The sequence below is a fragment of the Lepisosteus platostomus genome, chromosome 11, assembly GCF_059453375.1.
Source record: "Lepisosteus platostomus isolate fLepPlt1 chromosome 11, fLepPlt1.hap1, whole genome shotgun sequence".
Lineage (NCBI taxonomy): Eukaryota > Metazoa > Chordata > Actinopteri > Semionotiformes > Lepisosteidae > Lepisosteus > Lepisosteus platostomus.
This window is the reverse complement of record NC_142621.1, coordinates 19,287,056-19,311,171: the sequence shown is the minus strand read 5'-3', so window position 1 is coordinate 19,311,171 and position 24,116 is coordinate 19,287,056. Positions and strand designations below refer to the sequence as shown.

The following is a 24,116-nucleotide window of genomic DNA, read 5'->3' as shown; positions in this document are numbered from 1 at the left end:
AGAAATATTAGATTAAGCAAATTCTGAGAAAGGTTAATGTAACTTGTATATAAAGAAAAATTGTTGGCCTCTGATGTCTTGTTCCAGAACTAAGGCACATAATGAAAGATTTTTGCAACCCCTTTCCGTGCTATAGAGATTGACACCAGCTAAGTAATATGATTAGTTTAATGCCTGAGGCACATAGATTAATTCTGTAATTAGTTTTTCTTTCATGTTTATATTTGTTTTAATTACCTTCCTGGTCACGAGTGGAACAGACATGGTGCTTTTGAGGCTGTGACACTATTAACATTTACAAATAAAACTTGAATGGTGACATTTCAGGTTGTATTGTGGCTTCACTCTCAACCTGTGCAATATTTTTGCATCCTACCCTTTCTGTAGGCCTTACACATAAAGTATATAGAAACAAAGCATTTTAACATTACAGTATATTTCTTTGATAAATCTGGGGCTGTTTACCCTTCAGGTTAATGACTTTGGTTTACAAGACATTACCGCTAACTGTCCAGATAAGGATGCTTCTTTGCAACTACTGTACTGTATGTATACTTAATTTAATCCCTTTCTCCTCTTTTGCATTTTAAAGTTTTTGTAGCTTTTACAAATCTGGTTCATCTGTATAACTTGGCTAGTTCTAAGGTTTTAAAATGCTGTTGTCAAAACATATTAGCTGGAAGTGCTTACATTCACATTTAATTTGGTTTAAGTGTTGGTCTGCAAGATTGATGTTCTTTTTTGTGACTAGCCTTGTGTGGCAGAATAGTAAATTCCTCATTTTGAAATACTAGCAATGTTATCCCTGTCTTACTGCAGCTTTTTCTTTAAAAATAATTTAAAAATAAAAATATTTATTCTAATAATAGCAATCATTCTTTCCAGGAAATTAAAGAGTGATTGAAAAAGATTGTGAGTTGTCTTGTTTATTAATCAACAAGAAAATAAATTAATTTTGCAGAACATACCCTGCAGTGTATTCTCTTATTAAGTGTCATCATTATAATCTGAGTTAATATTTATATCTTCCACTTGTGAGGAGTCTGTAATATGCATTGATAATTAACTGTGCTGTTGTTACAGTGAATTTACACATTTAATTTAAGGGATGGTGAAAAACAATTGCTTTTGTGCTCATTATTAAAGGACAGAATCACTTTCTTGTTCTTTATGTTTATTTCTGTTTGATGTATACCAATGAATATTTTGTATCTGAGGCAGTCTATCAGGCTAAAGGAGTCAGGCACCATTAGAAAAACTGACAGATGGATGGGTATCCGTAGTGCTACGGTAGGCGTTGTTCTCACTGAATTTGCCATTAAAGCTAAATTACGGAGGCTCTGTGCTACAATCTGAAAAGAAAAAATAAAGACCATGCATGAATTTTGATTGTAATGATTCTGTTTTCCATATAAGATGTGCATCTTCAGCGATTCCCTGCTGTCAACACTTTGCTTTTTTATCCGCTTTTGTTAATCATCCAGATCATATCCACTTTGTCGTAACCTGACTCTTTCTGAAGTCCTGAGCACTCAGTTCTATAAGTGTTTTAGAGATGAATAAATGACCCTCTTAGAAAAATACCGCAGTTCTGTCACTCTGTGCCTCTTCCCTGGTAAGACATTTTGTTTCTCAAATGAAATGCTGTAATCTACTGGGCTATGCGGCAGAGGGAGAAGTTTAATCAATGTTTATATGCAAATCAGAGCTGTTCACACAAAAAACACATCTTACTGTAAATTACTATTTTCATTGTTTTTTCTCCTTCATGTCAAAAAATTTGTAATTTACATTTTTAATCACCCTCAGTTCTCTTCCCCTCAAGCTGAATTGGTCCACTACTGAAAGCAAAGGTCTTGTAATCATTATAGAAGTTTTGTGCTTTTTTATATGATTTGTCTTCATCTAACTGCCTGCTGCTCATTGTAAAAAGAGTCCATTAAAGAGTGCAATTTCCTCATCAAGGTGCTGGAAGAATGCATAAGAGTTTTGTTGTGACTGCAATTGAATTACTTCATCTGCCTGTTTTCCCCTTCAGTTATTGTCCACTAATGAATATTTTTTTAGAAAATGTGTATTCTCATGTCTGGTGTTATTTCTTGCTATGCAGGAAATGTCAATCTGTAAAAACGGATAAATTAACAATGAGGATTTGGTAAAACTTTAATGTCTGACTTGATTCCATTACATATGGCTACACCCTTGTTTATCATCTTTCATCAGTGATGAAACCATTGTGAAAGCTGTGCTAAAAAATTGTGAAGAACAAAGACTGTATTTGGTAAATGTACAGTAAATTTCTTTTGCTTCATGTATGAAAATAAACTTCCATCGGTAAAGGTGCTTATATGCTTTCTAGGTATATTTTTACTGTACCAGAATCAGTATTGTCAAATCACTGTTCTTTTTATATACTGTATACAATATTTCCTTTTTCAGATCATCTTCACAATCACAACTTAATACAGCCTTCCTAACATATTTTTTTCTGTGAGCTGATTTAAAGGATGATCTTTAAAATACTGATTCTGTTGGTCCTTTAAATGTTTTCTGACATGGTATTTCTGCTATTGCTCTTTCTGATGTGTTGTTTAACATGCAGTCTTGGTATTACATTTTGGATTTTATAAGCGCTGTGGCTAACTGCATATCAGTTGCTTGTGAGGCACATAGTTAATAAGGGTTCTGGAGTGCAATCTGAATTATGAAAGTACAGCACATCCACCCATTACATCTTTATAGAAATATACAACTCCCAATGATGTTAATGGAATTATTGGATTTCCTGGTTAGAGAATACCTTTGGAAACCAGTTTAACACGCAATCACATACTGAAGTCGTAATAGTATCTAGAGCAATTTAGTGGCTGATTTAGTGCTAACCAATGTGATGTTATTTAATATCAATCACATGTCCACGTCTTAGAATGCAGAAGTAAGATTGTAATCAGCTAATGGAAAGGTGCTCAGTTAAATAAACAAAACAGTTATTTATACTGGGGTTTCCTCTAGGTTAAGGATTTAATATCCCCAAGTACAAATCTATAAAACTATATATTATAAATCCAGGTCTATGAACTCATGTACAGTATATATTATGGTTAAAATGCTCAGACCTTAAAGCACCAAATTTATTTCCCACCTATACTTGTGCAAGTAGTTCTTTACCATGTTTTCCAAATCCAAGTCATCAGCTTTTATTGTATAAATACATTAAAAGCTATTTTTGGACTTTGAAGGATATTTATTTCCTGGGAAAAATCCATTAAAAAAATTCAGAAATGGATACAAAAATGAAATACTACAAAGATGGTGTTTTAAAGTTGCTTAAAATTGATTTTGCAAGCTGTGGTGCTCTCCTGGCAGTTTCACGAGACATTGAAATATTGGCTTATTGAGTAAAAGAGTGAAAGTGGAGAAAATTATGACGTGTAGGCCACAACTGATATAAATGATTGCTTTGTGTTAAACAGTGATAACTTTGTGGCCAAAGATACTCACAACCCTCTCCTTTTAAAACCAATAACTTGGGAATAGCTGAGAGCTTAAAAAACGGCTGTCAGAAAAGAGCATGAACATCATGTGTCTCAGCCCTTTCTCTTGGTGCCCGTGAAGTGGGAACAATTATATTTACTAGTGGCTGCACATCACTTTTGTCTCTGAGAAGAATCACTGTATGTGATCAGTCTGTAGTATCCTGGTAGGTTAGACATTTAAAATAGTTTTATCATGATAGCATTTGAAATCAGCAAAGTATTCTCCTAATGTCCTAAGTACCTACAGTGTTGTGTATCTTAATAAAGAGCCTTTCTTATATTCTTTTGACTGTTTTGTTAACTACACCAATCACACCCTTATACCATATATTCCCGCCTTCTACTCTCCCGTTCTGTTGTCTCGTGGTCTACTCACTTTACTACATCCTCTCCTTTGTTATTTTTAAAGTCCATAACTTTACTGTACAATTATAACAATTCTATATCAACACACAGGAAACGGTTATTATCTATTACAACAAAATGTATGTAAAACCTTCCATATCTATTCAACACATTCAACTTTCTTTTTTACAACAATTTCTATGCGTAACAACTCAAATTTTAGTTCAATTTCTACTTAAGTCACTTCTAAATATCACCTCATTTCTAACAGTCTAAGCAACATCTACATAAATAACACAAACAAAATAGGGCAATTTAACATTTGGAGAGCTATGCAAGCCCTATATTTTTAAGTGTCTCTGTAATGAGCCAGTTTCCTGGTAACCCTGCCACTTCTGGTTGTTACTTCACTTCTGGGTAAGGTTACTGGCTCTCCTACAGATGTACTTTCCACTGTCTGAGGAGTCTGCATTTCCTGCACGTCAGAAAGTCCATTATTCTCAGCATTTTCTGTTTCTGCAGATTCAAAATCAAGATCCGATGGAGGAGCGTGTCGAAGATGTTTCACATTTTTTATTATTTTTGAGCCATCTTCCACATTCAGTAACTCAAAAGAGTTACAAGAGGTGTTCCTCAATAACACATAGCGAGTGTCTTTGAACTCCAATGGCATCCAATTTACCGTTGTCTAGGCCAGCCACAAACACTACATCACCGACCTTAAAGTTGTGATCCCTTGCTCGATGTGTTTGGTCTGAATATAATTTCATTTTGTGTGTGTACTCCTCATGATGTCTATGGATATCTTGTGTCTTTTGAATGTCCATTGGCCCTTCTTTTTTTCCCCACATTTGGTAGTTTAGTCCAGATATCACGTCCAAAGATAAGATTAGCTGCGGTTTCACCAGATGCCCTGTGAGGTGTTGATCTATATGCCAGAAGAATCTTAGGGAGTTCCTCTCTCCATTTTTTTTCTTCTGTCGCAGCTGCTCTTAAGGTCTTTTTCAGGTATCTGTGAAATCTTTCAATTTTGCCATTACTTCTCAGATATTAAGGTGATGCACGGATGTGTTTAATTCCACAATTAGTCAGAAATGATTCAAACAACTGTCCTACGAATTGTCTGCCATTATCTGTTACTACCTATAGTGGATAACCAAATCGTGCAAAGATATTCATCAGCTCTCTAATAACTGTGACTGAAGATATGTCTGATACAACAACAGCCTTGGGGTATGAAGTATAATAATTTATGACAGCCAATATGTACTCATTCTGAATGGATCTACTAGGTCAATGCCCATTTTGTCCAAGGCCTTGGTGGTAATTCAAGTGGTTGGAGAGCAATGGCTGATTCAAAACACAAGTGGAACAATGACTAGTCTTTCAACATCACTGTCCATGTTGGGCCAGTAAAAGTTGCTTCTCAGGTACTGTTTTGTACGAACCATACTCTGATGTATCTCATGTACTATTTTCAGTACTTGTTTGATTTTTGTTTTCGGTAACACAATCCTCTGTCCTCTCAAAAGCATTCCACCATATGTAGATAACTCCAACCTACACCTGTGGTATGGCTGCAGTTCTTCTGGAATTGGTTTAGGCCATTGTCCTTTTTCCACTATGGACAATTTCAATGTGTCATCTTCGTTTGTTATTTGTTTAAGTTCCTTTATTACATTTTCCTGCCATTTCAGCTGTACCTCAAAGTAGCCAACACACTGAAGTGGACTAATTTGTGCATAGGCATACAATTTCTTGTTAGTATGCTTAAGTTTAGTTCTGTGTGCAAACACTTTCTTGAAAAGTTCTACTCCAATGAGGTTTCTTCCACTTCCTGTATCTGTCACCATTTTTATCTCTTGGCCATTTATTCGCACATTGCCTTTACCTTCAGGGTCAATGGAATAAACAAATTCATCTGAGTCTGAAGAAGGTTCTTGAACTGCTCTCACTGGTATATCAGTTGTTTTAAGCTTTGTCCCTTCCTTATTTGTATTAACTTTCTTTTCCTGATGGGAACTGTCTTTCTTTCTACACACTCGTGCATAATGTAATAATGAAATAATTTTCTTCCAGTGTAGTGTTACTCCGCATTCGTCTGCTTTGTGCGTTGTTACTTCGCACCTTTAACATTTAATGTCAGCTGTCCTCTGTTCTTCTGTATCTCGGCTTTTGTTTGTAAAGTTTGAGCGAGCACCCCGTTCAGTGTTTCTTGTGAAGTAAACATGACTCTCTCTGGCTTTGTCACTGTGGTCAGAAAGCATTCTTGATTCTGCTTCATGGATTCTAGCAACTGTAAGAACTCTTTCTAAAGTCAGTCCTTCCCCCTGCAACAATTTATCACGCAGTCTCTTAATGTGTCTTAATGTGTCTTAATGTGTCTTAATGTGCACATTTTTCCACAGGTTGATCTCTTAACATGTCAGCTTCCAATACTCCAAAGTCACACGATTTAGCCAGTTCTCTTAGTGCATTAACAAAAGCATCAACAGATTCTCTGCCGATTCAGTTCTCTGTCTAAATTGATGCCGTTCCAAAACTAAATTTCTCCGCGGTGTAAAGTACAGTAAGTGTCTAAGGCAGCTACAGTCTGTTCATATGTTCCTTTTTCTCCAGCGAGGTTGGCGAAAATCCGCTACACGGGTGCCCCGATACAGTGCAGTAAAATACTGAGGTTGGAAGGATAGTTAGAGTAGATTAATTTTCTACATTTCACTCAGGTTCAAGAACTTGAGTCAGAGGAATAGTCTCTGAATCTATGTGTCAGAATGGTCAAAAAATATTAAAAAAGGACAGTGTTAGGGGCATGCCATAGACCATCAAATGCAGATGTGTAATTCAACACAGTTCAATCAAATTGATTTTGAATTTATGTACAAAAATAGTTTTTATGGGAGACTTCAATTCTCCCACCATAGGCTAGGAAAGAACTATAGAAATGTTAGCAACAAAAACTGAAATGGTAAACAGGGTTAATCAGTTTAGTGGTGTCCCTGTAATGTAATTTATGTTAGATAGTTTAAAGTAGGGTAGTGAGTTAGGCTTTGGAAGACCTTTCTTTGACTGTTTCTTTTCGTTTTCAGGGACTCACTATTAGATCTCAAACAACTCTTTCTTATACAACTTTAAATAGTTGTTTGCTGTAATAATATAAATGTCTATATTGTTTAGGAATAAATGCCTAACAGAAACAAACCAATACCTATGTCGCCCTCAGTTGTCTTGTCGCCCTATATCTGCTCCCGGGGGAACAGGCCCTGGTATTTAAATCAATTAATTATTTTATTTCTTAACGTTTTGTGTTCATGGCTCCTTCATCTCCTAGTGACTGAGTGAGCCAAATGAGGGGTTTGTAACAATATGGAATGCTTAGAAGCATATTTTGAAACTATACAGATTAAATCAAACCAAAATATTATAATATCAAGAAGGACTGAAACATAAGTTAAGAAATGTACTGTAAAATGAGAGAAGGTAGATCGATTGCAACAGAAGGTCAAGATCAAATTTATCCCAGGAAATAGCAATTAAAAAGATAAAATCCAATATCCAAATTGGATTAACAAATGAATTCGTAAAGATGAAAGGGAAAAGAAAGTACTTTATAAAGATTAAAAAACAACAGGCTCTAGTTAGAGCAAAGACAATTTGTGAACAATTGTGGTCATAATTTTACAAAAAAGATATTGCTGCTCTAGGATCAGTCCAGAGAAGAAAAAAACAGATGAATTCCAAGTTTAACTAATGTCCTATTTACATTGTCAGGCTGAAATATTTTTTTTAAATCTATTTTTTAAACTTTTTTAATCTACAAAAGACTACAGGTGTCACGTCTGACATCCCATCCTAGAGGGCGCTCCACTACTCCCATTATTGTTCCTGTGATTAAGCTCCCCAGGTGTACCTTCTTAGGTGTATTATTTAAAGACTGGCTCCTCCCGTCCTCAGGGCTCATCATTAGGGTAAGGATGTTGCGAGGCCCGCCTAGCATCAGGAAACCTTACATTCGTCTCCTGAGGGTAAAGGCTGAGGATGAGCCCTGATACCTCCCGCTTCCTGAGCCCGGGGTCTGGAGGATCTCGCCCCGTCACTCTAGGACCTCCATGTTTTGTCTCTCCGTGTGTTCCCCCCTCCCGGGGATTTTAACCTTGTCGCGTCCCAGGATGGATTACTCGCCGCTAGACTCCCGCACTGTGCCCTGACCTGCCTTTGGATGCCGTTCTTTGTCTCACCCATTCATTGTCTCACAGACTGTCACTATTATTTTGTGCACTATTAAACCCCTGTTTGTTTCCTTTTACCACGCCTCCTGTTTTCTCGAGCTCTTACCGCATCGCATAGGGTCTACTACAAGGATCTCAGTCCGTGGCCGTAACAACAGGGGGATCTGATACAAGTGCTCAAAGTTCTCAAAGGCAGTGACAATGTCAGTGCAATGGAGTTCTTAAGAAAGAATGTGAAATCTGAACCAGAGGACACATGTGGAAATGTAGAAGTGCATTTAAAACTAAGAACAGGAGGCAGTTTTATATCCAAAAGGTCGTGGGAGTATGGAGCAAGCTACCTTGCCTAATGGTTGAAGCTGGTACCTTAACTTTCCTTGGACCAATAAACTGTGCCACATTCACACCCTGTGCCATCAGATAATTCATTAGGAGGATTCCAAAACCAAAAGAGAGATATCATTGTGAAAGAATTTTAACAGACAATTTATTATGCTTGGTAAATTAGATAACATTCTTGAAAAATGTATAAGCAGTGAATGTTGCTGTGCATTATCCTTTGGTTTTAAGAAATGCAGAGTGTGTGAAATGAACAATTTAGAAGAGCGCCTAATGAAGACTTTCTCAGAAGACAAGGAGGGCTCAGTACTGAAGCCAGAATTGAAACAGTTCATACTGTTTTTAAAACAGCTAACCAATATACTAATATGTATATTAGTGACAACATATTAGTGTACCACAGTTCACAATGGTTAGATCAAGACAGTACACACACTGACATCACAAATTAGATAATGCACACACATACTACAAGCTAGACTATAGTGAGGCACATGCTCATCATTGTCTCATCATAGAGAATGCCTCCAAAAAGAGGATGCGATGTGTGTTGGTAATGGAGCACACTGTGCCTGAAAACAATGTATTTAAGACAATAACAAGGATATGCTGATTAAAAACAGGAATTGCTTGGGGACTGAGGTAGCTGTAACCACAGAACAAACATCATTTTAAATTATTTGTTTAAGGGGGGGAACTGTGAACAGTGAAAGTAATATCAATTGAAACAACATTTTAGGAAATGTCATGTTTAATTAAAGATGATTTTCTTCTTGGTCTTCACTGATTTTTTGGTTAAACTGTCACTTGTTACACACACTGTCCTTGAGGAGTCTGCCCAGACTGCTGAATTAGCACTTTCTCCTGTGGAATCTGTGATGACAAAAGAGGGAAAGAGATTAAATGTAATAACAGCTGATCACAGCTGTTCAGCAGTATACATCAGTCATCATTAGACATTTCCTGTGTCGGCAACCACAGTTGCTGAGCCGAATGGGTGCAGTTGCCTCTCCTATCACCATACCCAATAGGAGTGAAGAAAAGTAGGAGATTGTTTATATATACTGTATATATTTTAATTATTTAACCAAGAGAAAACCACTAAGATGCACTGTACTCCTTGAAAATGAAGAATCTGTGGAAATTTTGCATTTCAGCAGAAATTAATATTTTCAAAAACATGTACTGTATGCACATAAAATTAACATAGCATCAGACTACACATATATAAAAAGTAATATTTCTCATAAAAGTGGCAAATGCCACACCACTGTTTAGCTGTTCCTCCTCTACTGTCGAGTTGTGAAGCATGCTAATTAATCTATGAATTAAAGCCTTCCCCAGAGTTTAACCTGGCACTGTGCCTTTCCTCTGGAGTGGATGTGTCAGTATGTTATTAATGTATCAAAGAAAATTTTAAATATTGGGCACCCTTATATTTTATTTCTTTTTGTCTGCCAGTCATGAAGTATCAGCATAGCCTATCTAGCTCTCATAATAGAGCAAAACCTAACAAAAATGTCAAAGCACCTGGAAAAATAAACAATGTTTTAATCTCCCTTGAATTTATGGCTCAATTGATTTAAAAGAATTAAGTAACTATAAACTTAATTGTTGTTCAACCTTAGAATCTCTCATTAACAATACTAATTATTATCCACAAAGCAATGTTACGAGTGAAAGGAAAACAGGAATAAAGCTGCAGAGGTTTAATCTGGGACTTCAATTCAAAACAAACTCATTTCAGAAAAGAGCTACCTAGGGAAAACCATGGTGCCATAGAGCATGATATTAATCAGCTCCATTATTAAAGCAAAGACAAATTCAACATTTAATTACAGACCTGCTATGGTAATTCCAGACTTTATATACCATTAGGTAAAATATAAACTCAGAATCAGAAGAGCAAAAACAGTAGGATTATTAAATGTTGTCCAATTAAGGTACATTGTTTGCCATAATAGGCATGAAGGTGCTTTTTGTCACCTATGAAAATATTTACTGAAAGTGGCATTTCTGATTTATTACAAACATTTCATTTCTACTCTAAAGATGAAGGTCCCTTCAAATTTATCAAAGCAGAGCTCAGGAAAACAGTTTTTATGTGTAGTGTTAGACAGTGCTCATGCTTGAACCAAGAGGACAGTTAAACCAGAGGCCAGATCTCAATCTTTGTGGCTCTAAGCAACCCACCATCCAACCCTGGTGTTGGAACCCTTGCAGGTTTATCCCCACTAATGCTTGTACACATTTATATGACTGAAGAGCCTGGAACTAAGGTAAAGTACCTGTATCTTGCTTAAGGATGTACCAGCAGTGGGGACTCAAGCTCACAATCATGCAGAGGGGAATACTTATCTATAACCTTTACACTGATACAGTTTTGTTTTGTGTAATGTTAGTGAAATACAAGAGGAAACAACAGATGTCAGGCTAAGTTAAAATGAAACATAAAATCACAAAAAAGTGAACCACATTTTATGACAGCAGTTTAGTTAATCTGACTTCTCCAGAGAATGGATATGGACTGTGCATGAATACTAAAGGGGTATGAAAAAATAAAGGTGTAATAAATACAAATAAATGAGGATTGTTGACATTCACAGTAACTGCTACTAATTTCCAGGACAGGGCTGTCCAGCTTCATAATTATTCATGAAAGAGTGTGCAATGAAAATTAAAAATTCCCTGATCAACAAAATAATAAAAATTAAATCCATTATAAGCTTCACACATTTTAAATGATAACCTTAGGAAAGAGACACTGCACAGAAAATGTTCTTAATAAGAGTTTCTTTCTTGCTTGGTGATCTCAAGAAAGTTCCTCCACATTCTATCAAAAATTGAAGTGCAAATTTAGTAATTCTGTATTAAGGGAATATTTGTTGCTTTACACACTGCTTTCAACACAATTCTTTTGCCATCTATTCACTGAAAGAGAAATAGAGATGAAAGAGATTTCTGTGAGATTTTGCCACAGAGAAATATAATACTTCTCCTGTGAACTGATAATTAAAACCTATGCCCTCAAGCTTGCATTTCATAGTGAGCCAAATTGCAAACATCACATTTCCCCTGAGATGAATCCTTTAACCTCTGTTTTGCACAAGTCTGAATGACTGCCAGCACAAATACATTTGTTTCTCTTAATTTGATATTTCCAAATTGCAGTGGGATTCTCTCTGTCCGTTTCTCAGGACTTGTTCTCGATAAAGAATGACTCAGGTTTTGACCACTTGCTTTCCATCAATAAGTGCACATGGTCTCCCTTCTCTTTCAGATGAGTATATTGAGAAATGCACCATCACTGCAGGGAACCTCCCACTTAGTCAGCTTGAATGGGCACTCCACTATCACAATAATGGAGCAAAAGTAAAGATCAGATCACATCCCATTTGATATCTGAAAAGCTAATTCTAGTATTCAAAGTATATCGTCTAAACAATCTTGTTCTGGTCTTAGCTTTTGTGTCTAAAACCTTTAGTTGATCTGCAGAAATAAATCCACTGCATAAAAAGATGTCAGGCACTTATACTGCACATGTGCAGTGCAGTGTTGGGATATGAATGTTAAATTGTCTCCAAATAGATAAATCAATATAATCAATTATTCTACCTATGAGCTATATTTATTTAAATAATTTTTTTATTTCAATTTTTCTACAGTTTCTCGCTGATTTTATATGGAGTGCTCTTTTGTCACTCATCAAGGATTTACAATGAATTATGCCCCATTTGTCATTAAGCAGAGACATGCCACCATATACTGTATCAATATACGGTTCTATTATTTACTATTTGTATTTATTTGTTTGTAAATATGAATGAGAAATTTAAATGCCTCTTTATAATCTTTGTAGAACATCCTGGTGTGACTCCATGCATAATTCATTCCGGGGGCAGTGACTGTAATAGAACAAAAATGGGGGTTTCACCTTCAGGCTTCGGCTGACCCTGCTGTTTTGATTTGTAGGTAGTTTCTATCTTTGGGTCCATTACAGACAGCTTAATTTATGTGTGTGTTTCAGATGTGAATCTCCAGTCTGGCCTGAATGTGGTGTAATTTGTATTGATTTCAAAAGGGGAATAGTGAAGGAAAAGAAATTAAAGATTGTGACTCGCTTCTGTTGAGAACCCATCCATCTTTATTGGAGTTATTCATATAACCTCTTAACCCATTGCCTTCCAGTATGGGCTGCAGCTTCTGTTTAAAAAGTGCAGTGGCTTTGTAGTTGCACCTTTTTGCTAGTGTAGATTTACTTCAAAGACATTTCTTTGGCTGTGTTGCTGTTGTGATCTAATACACACACAGACAATTATTTTTGAACAAGTTGATTAGGGCATTGAAATACTGCAAATATTTATTTTTCCATCCTTTCATATTTTGAATTACATAACCACTCTTAGAAAAAGAAAATAGTATCATGTGCATTTGACTCCTATTTATGTACAATGTCCATTTTTGAGGCATGACTTCTAACACAAGAACAAATAATTTGCATCATAAAGCATAAGAAATGGTTGATAACCTTTCTTTATTTATAGGGCTAAAGGTACTTTTCTGAATGACATTAGGCTTCAATCAAGTGATGCCCTTTCCTAAGGAAGATCTACATTACCTGTTCTCCTGTATCTGAAACTACATTACTTACGAGTAAATTAAATCAAAATCCCTTTCTTGCCCCATGTAATTTTCTTCTCACTTCCTAGCTGTCTGTGTTTGACACAAAGAAGTCTGAAGTGAGGAACAATCAAGCAAATACAGATGTTGATTATTAACTGTTTTTTCCATGTTCTAGTGATGGAGCACTTTGCTTTATAGATAATCAATGATCACCCACTCTTCACATCTACATTAAAATGGGAAAATGAAATTAGTGTCTCTCAGTTGGAGAGGTCTGCCCTTGGCTTTGCTCTGTGTCCTTTCAGTAGGAATCTACCACCCCCTAATGATTTTGGTTTCCTTGCCTGTGGCAGGGCAAAGACTGCAGTTCTCTGGTCAGGTGTAGCAATGCTTAAAACCACCCATCTGGGAGATAAAAGGATTTTAAGATGATATTGGTGTGCTTAATTGTCGTGATCGGTTTATTAGCTCATTCCCATTTTTCTTGAATTGACCCCTCTCTGTTGCACATCACAGGAACTCCTTTCAATTATAATGCTTGCGCTTCATTGCTGGTTTGAAATCTGAAGTAATTAATGGGTTTTCATGAAATGATCAGATCTAAAGTGCAATTTACAAACGTCTTTTCCTTTCAGAGGTTCAATAGCTTCTAGGTCTCTTCTGTCAGAAGGTCTTAACTATCAGTTAGCACTTGGATTGTTTGAAATTACCCATTTTTCCTTTTCCTTCTAATTAAAAACCTATATATGAAGACTGTCCTCTGAAGGTCTCTCTAGTATGGAAGATAAATTAATTTTAAAATAAAGGAGTATATCAGGGTTTGATTTACAGAATCACTTGTAAGTAACTTACAGTTCATTATAAAAATATACAGACCTCTCCTATAGTGTCCATTCTTGTGATATTACTAATACATACTGATTTTTAAATAAGTGATTGAAACATGAATGCATAAACTGAAAGTGTAAGAGGTTAGAAAAAAAATCAACAACAAATATGCTAGTTTTGTAAGAATTTCAATCCCTAATCTCAATATTTGGTAGAAGCATCTTTAGCAGCAACATTAGCCATGAGTCTTGTAGGTAAGTATCTTCCAATTTTGAAAACTGTCTTGGTCCAATTTTTGCCCATTTGTCTTGACAGATTTGTTCAGGCTTTCTTAAGATGCTATTAAGTTGTTTAGAGATTGCTTATGGACAGCAGTTTTTAAGTCTTTGCACAGATTTTCAGTAGGATTCAAGTCAAGACTTTAATTGAGGCACTCAAGAACATTCATTTTCTTTTTCTTAAGACACTCTAGTATAGCCGTGCTGTAGATCATTGTTTTGCTGAAAGGTGAATTTCCATCAGAGTTTTAAGTATTTAGCCAACTGAAACATGTTTTCCTTTAGTATTTGCCTGTACTTTACTCCAACCATTTTTTCTTCAATCCTAACAAGCTTTCAAGTTCCTACAGAAGTTAATCATCTCATTAACATGATAATACCACCATCATACTTGACTGTAGGAATGGTGTTTACTAGGAGATGTGTTGTGTTGTTGATACTTGATATTTATTTATTTCACAAAAAGTTCCAATCTGGTCTCATCTGACCACAGCACCTTTTACTACTGTTCATTTTTGCAGGATCTTGCAGGTTCTTTGTTGCAAAACTATAGAATTTAGCTGTCAGGTTTACTCTCACTGGAATGAGAGCTAGATGAGCGCTTTAGAGTTTGCCATTGTAGTCGGCCACACTTCCACTCACCTGTCACTCAGTGCCGGTTACCAAGGAAACACATTCCAACAAGAACCTCTATCACCATGGGGCAATTTGCATCCACACCCACATCAAGTGGTGCAGAATATTTAAGGTCTGGTTGGACAGTACTCACGGTTCTGGTATAGAGTTTAGCTCTGACCTCAGCTTTGTTTCCTCGCTCTGTTCCTGAGTTACTTTGTGTTTATTATTTTCCTGGATTCTTGACTGTAGCTTCAACCTGATCAATTCTGTGGATTTGTCCCTTTGTGCTTCTGTGATTTCCAGTGCTATGAACTATGCCTGCTTGTCTCAATTATGACTCTGGAATTCCATTTATGCTTTCACTGTCTCTCTAGCTTTGTACCATCCACATTCTGACCACAGTGTAATTGTCCGCACCATATTTGCCTGCACTTTTCCTTGTGTCGGCTCTCTCTCTCGCCCGGTGCATGGGTTCATCTTACGTCTCTCACAGCTGCTGGTTAATTCCACCTTAAGCAGTGGACATGACAAGTATATCAGAGCCCAGAGTAATGTCTGACCTTGGATATTCTGCATCACCTGATGCAGATGTGGATTTAAATTGCCCACAGGTGATACAAGTTGCCTGTCAGAATCTGTTTCTGTTGTAACTAGTACTGAGTGACAGGTGAGTGGAAGTTTGGCCGACCACCATCTCAAACTCTAGATCACTCCACAGTGTTCCAGTGAAAGCAAGCATATTTTCTCCCATTTCAGCTATTGATTTCTGTAGCTCTTTCAAAGCTGTCATTGGTAGTGTTGTGCTATCACAGTGGTTTGCCTAACCTAATTCCACTGTGTTCAGCTACTTAGTTTAGAGGGAAAGCCTGATCAATTCAGTATCTAAGTGGTAAAAGGTACTGTCAGTTTCTCAATGGCTGAGTAAACTTTTCTCAGAGGGATATTCAGAGACTTCTTTATTTCTGTACCCTTTTCTGTGCTTTACAACAACTTTATCCCTGACTTGCTTTAAAAACTCTTTAGTCTCCATGGTTGAGTCTTTGCTTTAAATTCACTACCTAACCAAGAATCTTCACAGAGCCTGATGTTTTTATTCTGAAATTATGAGTTATGTGCAAACATTATTGTACACATCAGATGTCACTCAACTAAATATTCTACTCTTTAATTTGGTTACAAATTAATTTAGGTTTGACACAACAATGATTTTTATTCTAATGCAGTTATGGCTTTTCTATTTCTCTTTCGTATTAATTATATATTTTATTTCTCTCTGTCATGACGACGTCCTTCTAGAGATTCTAGAGGCTAGAGATTGCCCTGGAAAACCATCATATTCTAACAAGGGCTCATGGTTTTCCAGGGGTTTGTTGCTCTGACCAGATCATGTTTTTCTGATCCGTGTTAATTAGCTCATTATTCAATTCCCACTTTTTTATATAAAGCCAAGGGGCTGCTCTTCATTTTTCCACATGCACTTTCTCTTGCACTTCTGTCTCACCCCACATTTGTGTCTTGACTGCACTTACAGTATGTTGGTGCCTCATGAACGTCCTGAAGTCTGTTTCTCTTTTTTTTCAGGGCTCTTGACACAATGAGGTGACCCCTCAAACAAGAATTATTTCCTGCCTCGTATATGACTACACCACCTAGCAATACAAACAGGAGGCTAGGACCGCTCTACTAAACCAGAGGTTCTATTCATATCCCAGAATCACCAATGCACACACAGACCAGCAACAAACATTAGTATCATATAAGTTCCCTTTTTATTTTCTAAGCACAACAACATTTACTATTACTCCAAGACCCAAAGAAAACAGCATTTTCAGCAACAAAAAGGTACTTCCAAGCATCATAATGATTTCCTGAGCGTCTGCTGTCCTTTCAGATGATGAGGAGAGGGTGTTAGAAGGTCTTAATGGTACAGAGAAGTACAGCAACACATAGAAGAGGGATTCCACACAGTCCAATTTCCCCAGTATCCATCTGGGCTATATCGGGAGTCCTCCTGTAGGCTGTAGTTCCCCTTTGTTTATTAACTACTCACCAGACAGGTTTCTTTGCTCCTTTCTCTCAAGTATTAAAATGTCTCTGCACAGTACCTCCATTCCTCTGCTTAGAGCTGCCTCTGTTCAAGCTCAGAACTTGTTATCCCTTCTGTTTGCCATCTCCATCCTCAGGGGATTTTTTACTGTCTGTATCAGAGGAAGACAGAGGAAGAGGAAGCTTGGGTTGTTTGAGAACTGAGTCAAGTGTCATGGGCCCTTCTCACTTCTGTGTTTGCTTAAGTGCCTCCCCCCTCAAGTCGGCCCTTCTAGCTGTCCAGCTCCTTTCCCAGGAAGCTCGCAATTACCCTGCATCACCTGAGGCGGTAGTCTCTATTCTAGCCAGTACCTTTTAACTTCACTTTTTCTTTTCACTGGTCATCACCTCGACCCTCAAATTTGCCGATCTGCGCCCCTGGCCTTTGAGGGCTGCCTTCTAAGCTCAGTTCCTTTTCAGGGATCCACTATTGGGGTCCCTTCCATACCCAAGACTCCCTCCAAAGGGCTGTAATCAGTAGCCTTTCTTTTCAGCAGGGATGTGGTTAGCCTGGCTTCTCCTAGGATCGATGATTTCTTCCATTACTAACTGACCTGGGCTGATTAGCCCCATTGGCCAGTAATTAATTCTCATTATCATCTTTCACTTTTCAGTCTCCGGTCTCCTGCACTTGGGTTCTGACAAATCACCACCCATGCGGCTGTATCCAGCTACTGCATTACATGCTCTTTTAATTTTTGGTTTGAAATTGTGGAGTGTGTTAAGTATACAACAAATATTAAGAACTTCTTAAAAGTAACTTGACTGCAAGTTTAAAGGTAATACATTTTAGACTGAACAAGGGCCTGAATATTTTGTTGACACACTGTAGTTTGAAGTAATGATGGTTTTAATATTGAAGTTCTTCACTGGAAAGTAAAAAGTTGTCACACCAGGTCTATGAAACTGGTTGGACACCTTCAAATGTCATATCTAAACTTTTCTGTTGGCAATGTCAAGTGTTTATTTAGAGACACTCTTGTAAACAATCAGTAATGTGAAGCAAAGGACTTTCCATGGAGTGATCTTTCTACTGTCTTTTTACAAAGCACATGTGAACACTGTAACTGTAACAAAGTTCGTGCCAGAGGTGATGAGCAAGGAATTAAAGGATCTGACATGTTATATGTAAGATACCATACCCCCCAATATCCGCAGAAATAATGTAAAAAAAAATCACACCTCTGATTATATGCCAACTAATGTATTTACATGGTTATTTCTTATGTAACACAATAAACCTCTATAAGCATTTGCTCTCTGAATGTTCTAGCAGTCATCCTGCATACCTATTTGAACCATTGCATTGCAAAAAATATTATTGGCAGGTATTCGAAGACCTAACTTGTGGCAAGATGTTTGAATCATAATTGCTTATGCTGATTATGTAAATAGATTCCCAGTGATATAAACCAAATGGTCACTCCTGCTTGAGTTATTAATGCTGCATTATGCAAACTGAATTTAATGTAACAATTGCACAGTGCTGTCTACCATATTTACTTGATGTTCCAGAATGATTTTCTTCTCTAAATACACATTTGAGGGTGAATTAATGAGTGGGGAAAGAAAGAAAATGATATGATATACTGTACATGCATTATGCTCTAAATACATTACAGGAATGTGTGGTATTCTATGGATTATATATTATATATTTATTCCTTTTTAACAATGCAGTTCTGATGGGGCTGTTTAGTTGAGTGCTTAGCAGGAGACTGATAAGGACGTACTGCCTCTGGAAATCAATTCATCCATGCCTTACTCCTCCTTAAGCCTGTGAAAATCCTCATTGCCAAGGATACCGGGGAAGGAGGGGTGGAGGGTATGGGAGAGTGGGGAGGGGTGGAGGGATCTGCTATTAGGAGGAATGTGGTAGTGATGTATAAGGTATGAACGATGTGGCCTGCAGATTGCTGCTGCTGCCGCTATTGCTGTGACTGTAGGTGTTTGCTGAAGCTGGATTGGAGCTGCTGAGGATTTTTCCTACTCGGATACCACTTTGCAAGGCAGGCTTCCCAAAAAGAAGGGGGTCTACCTTCTCCAAACAGAAAGGCTTAGCCTCTGGAGTGGGACAAGTCAAAGGGAACAGGACTCTTCAGGTGGGAGTCAAGCCAGAGGGAGTGAGGGGGTCTGTATGGGGGAAAGCTGCACACCAGCTCAAGGTAAGAGAATTTGTCTATCACATTGCTTTTCATTGCATTGCAGGAGTGCAGGGAGGGAAACCCTGGGCGTTCCAGTCAGTAAAATGTCATTGAGACAGCTATTGCAGGAGTACCTTGGGACACAGCTGCATTAGGCATCTGTCTCTGTGAGTGGTGATTTGTCCCACTTCAGCCTTATTAATTCCAAGTTTTTTATGTTTGTGTTTTTTGAGAGGTTTATGTTATGGAATGGAAAATGCAATGGGTCTCCTTGGATACAGACAGTAGACAGTTTGTCATCCATTCCAGCTCTACTGCTGCTGTACTCCTCCTCTGTATGTGTAGTACTTCGGGATATGATCACATACAGGGGCATCAAAACCTTGGACTAGCTTCACTAAACTATAAAATGTACTTTAATTCATTTTCCTCATGTCTCTCATATCTTTATTAAATTGATTTTCTAATTCCATAAAGAGGATTAAGATAAATATTGAAGTACTACATTGATTATTCAAGACAAGCTCTCCATCAATAAAATCGCAGTCCATCTTGGTGTTTAAATATCAACCTTTACTGTATGTCAGTCTTTGTCTTATCAATCTCTCTACAGGTGTATGCATTTGCTTAATACACCCCTGTTACAAGTATCACGGATCTTGGATGTCTTTTTTCAGTTAGTGGCTAATAATAAGATCTAAATGGTGTTTAAAGGGGTGAAATGCCCTAAGTATGTATGTATTTGTACAAGGATAAATGTCAAAAGATTACAGTTCTTTTCCATCTGAGACAAACAGCTCAAAAGGAATTCTGTGTGAGATGGAATCAAAATGCAAATAGTTATTCCTGTAAAAGTTTAACTCTTATTTCTGAAAGAGCACATTTAAAAGGGGCTTGTGATTATACTGTACCTGCTGTGAAGCTTTAGTTCAATCCTGAAGTGTGACAGCACTGTCTGTGCCCCATTTTTGCATGCGTGTCTGTGTGTCAGTCAGCGAAGGGCTGTAAGGAAAGTAATATAACTGGAGTACGTGCTCTAGACCAGTTCTTTGGCTAAACTGCCAGTCATAGTATGTCCTATAAACTTGCTGTGTGTTAAAATTATCCTCTTTTTCTACCTCACTGATTGTACAAGGAATTAGACGACATTCTACATAAGCATATGTACTGTATTACTGATTGAAAAACAATGGAGAAGAGGAAGTCAAACAGACTACAGCTTTTAAGGGTTTGTCAGATTTTGTTTTATATATGTGCCTTACTACTGCAGGCATCCTCTTAAAGTTTTACAACTTGGGTCACTTGTATTTTTCAGAGAGACAGTACACTGCTGATTTTTGGAATTATTTGAAGTGGAACTGCAGTGTGCTGTGTTTTGCAAGTGCCTTTGGTGCTGCTATTATGCATCAGCTGTCTGAAATATTGCTCAACTGCCTGCAATTCAAAAGACACATAAGGGACGCATTGTACTACATCACAATGGAAATTGCAAGAAATGTTCACAGCCCAAAATAAATATGATACATGTACTGTACTTCTCTCCCTTGTTTAATGATTTGGAATATTTCACTTCTAAAACTGAATGCATGTACAGTATATGTAGTGGCCTGACTGTTTTTATACAACAACAAGAATTCTTAAGCTAAGACATACCTGTATAATCGGTGTGAAATATGGTTAGGTCACTCAGTTTTACTGACATTATTGTTATTAAAATATGATAAAATCCTGCATATAACGCCTTCTTTTTTATTGATTGATTTATATTTTCACTACTGCACTTCATTCCTTTGTATGGCAGCCTTCAAGCTGGTTTACGTTTTGCAAGGCAACATACAGTAGTTCAGAAGCATTATTTATATATTTATTTTTCTATTAATGTGCTAATTTAGATGTGTATTCTGAATACAGATCAGCAGCTGATGTTTAGTGACTGAACCACATTTACAACAGAGGCTGATACTAATATACTAATAACTGAGTTACCTGATTCATGCTGAAAAATACAATGTTTAGCTGTTGATGTAATGCATGTCCATTACATTGGAACAGATTGAGATGTTCTGCAAAAATATACTGTTGTATTAGTTAAGGATTAAAATTAAAATTAATTCATCATATATATATATTTCCAGTAGAGAAAACTCTACAGGAAATCCCTTAGTAATTCAATGGTTCTTTAGTACGTTGAATCTTTATCAGATAGATGCTCACAGAAAGCATTTCTTTATGTTGGTATTACATGTAATCACTGTGAATGGTATATTAGAAAGCACTCAATCCAGTTCTTGTGTTTTGGTATAGGTTATGTATTTTTATATATTAAAGAAAATCATTAATTTTTCATCAATTTTTCATTTTTGTTTAATTAAATTGAGGTATTCTCTTAAGAAATGAAAACAAAGCTTTTTAAAATTAGTCTATTTGCACTTTATCTCATACAGTATCTAGATTACTCTCATTTTTACACATGTATTTGAACAGTAGACAACAAAAAATATAGTTAAACACACTGTTCACTTCCTAACACCTGTTATTCATGGAAAATGATTCAATGTCTTTGTCAGCTGAAGATATATGTCCACTGAAATTATATGGCTGTCACGCCTTCAACGTCCAGAGGACACCTACTCTGTCCTGTTCCTAGTTTCCCTGTGCTTTTCTTGTCCTTCCAGTGTGTCCTTGTGTGGGGCTATATATTTCCGGGTCACCGTTTGCTCTTCGCTCAGCATTGAGGGTTCGGATGTCTTGAGACCCGCCTAGCACCAGTGCATCTCCTCCTGGGGGCATAGGTTTCTACTGGACATCATTTGAGCCCCTAAGCACGGGCTAACCTCTGTGTTGCCCCTTTTGCCGCTATGCATAGGGTCTTTATTGCTCTCCTGGCCATTCCATGGCATGCCTTTCCGACATTCGTGACAGAATGCTGAGCCATACTTTGAAACCGCATCTATTTTTGTTTTCCCGCATCGCTTTGGGACTTTTTTTTTCAGTTCTTCTATTCTAGTCGCGGAATGCTACTCCCGACATACATGCGTGTGAGAGGTATGCCTTCCCGACATTCGGGTACGAATACCTGGCTTTCCTCGGGTTGTCACTCCCGGCATCCGTAATTGAATGTTGAGCTGGCTCTTCTATTCTTGTTGCGGGATGCCACTCCCGACATCCGTGCCTGTGAGTGGGTCATTCAGCGGTATGCCTTCCAACATCCATGCTCAAATACCTGGCTTTCCACAGGAAGTCACTCAAGGCATCCATTCCTTTCAGCTAAATGAGGTTTTTCCTCCCCCCAGTGCTGTGCAGCTCATTTATTTTTGGGGGCATCAGGAGCCGCCCTTGAAGGGGGTGGGGGTGGGGGTCCTGTCTAGGGGCGCTCTTACTCTGTCCTGTACCTAGTTTTCCATGTGCGTTTCCTGTCCTTCCGGTGTGTCTTTGTGTGGGGCTATATATTTCCAGATCACCCTTTGCTCCTAGCTCAGCATTGAGGGTTCAGATGTCTTGATACCCGCCTAGCACCAGGTCGTCTCCTCCGCTACACATAGGGTCTTTATTGCTCTCCTGGCCATTCCACGGCATGCCTTTCCAACATCCGTGACAATAGCTTTATCTGATATTGCCATTTTGGCATTTTTAATGATGTCATCACTCTGTTGAGAAATATTAGTAGGTCACTTCTGCTCTGTTTTGCATTGTTTCAGTGTCATGGATATTTTGTAGTAGCACAAACTGACAATACACTTCAGAGCATAAGTGATGCCTATTGTGTTTGTATATGTACAGTATTATAAAAATATATGTAACACAAAACCTTGAACAAACTCTAAAGGTATGAAACACACATAGCATGCAAATATTACAATTTAAACTTTTTTCCATTGGGTAGCTATGTCTTCTCTAGATGTACATAGAGGATATAGGTGCAATGAACCATGTTGCTGGAAACACAGATGCTAATATACTGAGGGTTCTATGAATCTTTCCTTTCTGCTCTAGCTTCTCCTTTGTATGCAGACTGTAGATACCTTGAGTAGTGCTGTAGAAGAGAGCACTGGACACATTCCTAATTCTATCCATTGAAATAACATGACAATGAAAAAAAAAGACGTTGTAGTACAATGGAGATAAACTGGACTTAGAAACAAAGAACAAATGTACACGAAGATAAAGACTGAATAATGACATCAATGGCTGCTTGTTCCAAGTCTGATTAGGAATGATTTTGAATTGCCTGATATTACTTATATGCAGGACATTCCAAGGTCATGGTAAATTATAGATGCCTAATTCTTGCCAGAAATGGAGAAAAATGTTTAAGATAAGAAAAGACAACACTTCATTTACAGTATGCGATGTAAGAGTATTTTTTTACTCTTAATGTATTTATATACCGTTGTTTTTGTGATACAGCATGTTAAAGGAAAATAATATATTTTCGGCATTTTAGTTTATTGACAGAATGAAATAAATAGACATTTTTTGTTTTTGTTTTGTTCTACTAAAACATGTTATGCTTCTTGGAATGGATTTTTAGTAATATTTATTAATGTGGTTTATTAATTGCATTTCCTATTGTGCTTTGCAATACTTAGAGATGAATTAGTATTTTCATTAATTTGAATAAATATATATTATTTTCATACAGTATACCTGGAAAAAAAGTTAAATTTAAGAGCAGTAGTTCTTTATTCTCACCTAAGGACTGTATTGACGATTTAACAGAGAGGCAGGGGAGGAGGAACAGAGAAATTCAATCAATGACAGATCTTGTGATCCATAACATGTTAATGGATTAAAATGCATTATTAGAGATAAAAGATGTATGGTAATAAGGGCCTGTCTGCCTTCACCTTAATAAGTGGAAAAGCTTCGTATGACTGATTGTAAATTTAGTGCCCCTCAAAGGAGAGGGACAACGCTCACTGTACCCAGGCACACAGCCAGTCAATGATCTTCCTCTCATAACTCTACAAAGACCTCTGAGTCTTAATGCAGGCGTACTTAATGGTCTGCGAACCTGTAAATCCTGAGATGGATGAAACTTGAAACTGCTGTGTAATGGGAGGTTTATTTGTTTCAGTGCATTCAGTTCAAGAC

The 24,116-nt window shown here is 37.3% G+C and overlaps 1 protein-coding gene across 1 annotated transcript in view; it reads left to right on the top strand.

Annotated features, from left to right (window-relative positions):
• Nucleotides 1-18,759: 18,759 nt before the first annotated feature.
• The window catches only part of LOC148652126 (disabled homolog 1-like), a 360,191-nt gene continuing 354,834 nt past the window's right edge, over nucleotides 18,760-24,116 (top strand). The window contains exon 1 of the mRNA XM_088598756.1: nucleotides 18,760-19,043. The gene's annotated coding sequence lies outside the window, so the exon portion shown is untranslated. The remainder of the gene's footprint in view (nucleotides 19,044-24,116) is intronic.